General features: G+C 47.4%; 1 non-coding gene across 1 annotated transcript; it reads left to right on the plus strand.

The window, feature by feature from the left end:
* Positions 1 to 556: 556 nt before the first annotated feature.
* Positions 557 to 633, plus strand: trnaa-ugc (transfer RNA alanine (anticodon UGC)). The gene has a single exon. It is a non-coding gene; the product is annotated as a tRNA-Ala (tRNA).
* Positions 634 to 3,046: the final 2,413 nt, after the last annotated feature.

A 3,046-nucleotide genomic window follows, 5' to 3' on the forward strand; every position in this document is an offset into this window, starting at 1 on the left:
AAAACAGTTAGTGGCAGAGATGCTGCACTGAACACAATAACATAACAGAATGACAGTAGTTAATCAATCATGGGAAAATGATGATAAGTTGAATGAGGCTGTTGAGTGCGAAGAGTCGCGCACACAGTAGGAGGCAAGACACAAGAGAGTTTTTTCTTATTTATTGACGCGTCTAATTCGCACGCACCTGGAAGTCTTGCTGGAGAAAACAAAGATTGCTGCATTACCCAACAAAATAACTAAAACAAAGAAAGAGTGGGAAAATCCATGGGGGAATGGTTAGAATGAAGATGGGGGAGACGTGTGGGCCATGCTAATGTTCGAGCATTTATCACCATTAGGAGGGTGATGGATGTCACTGAAAATCTCCCTCCCTGAGGAAGATGGACTCTCCACTGCTCCCTCTTTCCCTCCCTCCTTCCCTCCCAGAGAAGACCTGCTGGAGGTAAACACAAAGAGAGAGGAGGGTGTCTCGCTCCCTCCCTCCCAGAAAAGACCTGCTGGAGGTAAACACAGAGAGAGGGATAAGGGAGAGATAAGGGAGAGGGAGAGACACGGTCCCGTGTGGCTCAGTTGGTAGAGCATGGCGCTTGCAACGCCAGGGTTGTGGGTTCAATTCCCACGGGGGGACCAGGATGAATATGTATGAACTTTCCAATTTGTAAGTCTCTCTGGATAAGAGCGTCTGCTAAATGACTTAAATGTTAAATGTAAATGTAATAAAGAAAAAGAAGGAGAGAAAGGTAAAGAAAGAGAAAAAATATAGAGAAATTAAAGGATGTGGGGAAGTCTGTATTTCTTGTGTATAAAAGGTAAAAGCAGAAGAAGTTGGAGATTCAGAGAGCTGAGCTCTGAGCTGTGTGGTGTCCCTGCCCGGAGAGGAAGTGCCATCAGGACCTGGGGGTTTGGCAGACACTAACTCTCAGTCCCTGGGCTAAGCCTGGGATGCTTTCATTACACACGCCGCTTCTCAGGTGCCAATACCGCACTGTCACAGGAGTGGTAGGCCAGGGGAGCAGGGATGACAGGGGGAGGAAGGGGGGTGTACCTAATTGGATGTGCCATATACACGGGAGTGGGCTGGAGAGAGGGTCGAAGAGTGGTCGGCGTGGTGGCAGTAGTACACTTCTCCGGTCAAAAGTAGTATACTATACAGGGAGTAGTATGCCATTTGGGACAGAGACTCATCTGCATTCTGCAACTGATCTCACAAACCCATGCCAACATTTTTCACAATTGAGTTTTTCCAATATCTTCTCCCACTCGCCATACTTTAACATAATTTGGTGATATCTGCTGTCTAAGAAAAGTGGAGAGCTCGGCAATATATACTTCATAATTCAAATTGAGATTCATTGTTCTTAGCTTTTGTAGAGGTTTTAAGATATTAAACTTTGTCTTAATATACACTCTCATCCATGTCAATACTACGTTGTTTTTGCTGAGATTTCAAATGACATCTTACTGCATTTGAAAATATTTGTGAAAGCTACTAGAACACAATGGCAAGCAACACTGAAGCATGCATAAGAGCACCAGCTGTTTCGGACAACTGTTTGATCATACTCTCCGTAATCGATGTGAGCAAAATCTAGAAAATAAGCCAACATTCACAAGGCCGTGGGGCCAGACGTGTTACGGGTTACCTAGACATGTTACCAGGATGTGTACTCAGAGCACGCACGGACCTGCTGGCAAGTGTTTTCACTGACATTTTCAACCTCTCCCTGACCGAGTCTGTAATACCTACATGTTTCAAGCAGACCACCATAGTCCCTGTGCCCAAAAAAGTGAAGTAACATGCCTAAATGACGTCGGTAGCCATGAAGTGCTTTGAAAGGCCGGTCATGGCTCACATCAAAACCATCATCCCGGAAACCCTAGAACCACTTAAAATTGCATACCGCCCCAACAGATCCGCAGATAATGTAATCTCAATCGCACTCCACACTGCCCTTTCCCTTCTTGACAAAAGGAACAAATGTGAGAATGCTGTTCATTGACTACAGCTCAGCGTACAACACCATAGTTACCACAAAGCTCATCACTAAGCTAAGGACTCTGGGTCTAAACTCCTCCCTCTGAAACTGGATCCTGGACTTTCTGACAGTCCGCCCTGCAACACATCCGTCACACTGATCCTCAGTACAGGGGCCCCTCTGGGGTGCGTGCTTAGTCCCCTCTTGTACTCCCTGTTCACCCACGACTGCATGGCCAAGCACGACTCCAACATCATCACTAAGTTTGCTGAAAACACAACAGTGGTAGGCCTGATCACCGACAATGGTGTGGTGCCAGGACAACAATCTCTCCCTCAACGTGATCAAGACAGAGGAGCTGATCGTGGACTACAGGAAAAGGAGGGCCGTACACGCCCCATTCACATCGATGGGGATGTAGTGGAGCGGGTTTAGAGTTTCAAGTTCCTTGGTGCCCATGTCACCAACAAACTGTCATGGTCCAAACACACTAAGACAGTCGTTTCCCCCTCAGGAGACTGAAAAGATTTGGCATGGGTCCCCAGATCCTCAAAAAGATCTACAGCTGCACCATCAAAAGCATCCTGACCGATTGCATCACCGCCTGGAATGGCAACTGCTCGCCATCTGACCGTAAGGCGCTACAGAGGGTAGTGTGTACGGCCCAGTACATCACTGGGGCCAAGATTCCTGCCATCCAATACCTATATATTAGGCGGTGTCAGAGGATGGCCCAAAAATTGTCAAAGACTCTGGTCACTGAAGTCATAGACTCTTCTCTCTGTCACACCCTGATCAGTTTCACCTGTCCTTTTTATTGTCTCCACCCCCTCCAGGTGTCGCTTGTTAACCCTGGTGTATTTATCCCTGTGTTTCCTGTCTCTCTGTGCCAGTTCGTCTTGTCTGTTTCAAGTCTACCAGCGTGATTTTCCCGTGCTCCTGTCTTTGCTATTCTCTTTTGCTAGTCCTCCCGGTTTTGACCCTTGCCTATTTTCTGGACTCTGTACCCGCCTGCCTGACCATTCTGCCTGACCTGACCTCGGGCCTGCCTGCAACACTGTACCTCC

Source organism: Salvelinus alpinus, chromosome 7, assembly GCF_045679555.1.
Source record: "Salvelinus alpinus chromosome 7, SLU_Salpinus.1, whole genome shotgun sequence".
Taxonomy (NCBI): Eukaryota; Metazoa; Chordata; class Actinopteri; order Salmoniformes; family Salmonidae; genus Salvelinus; species Salvelinus alpinus.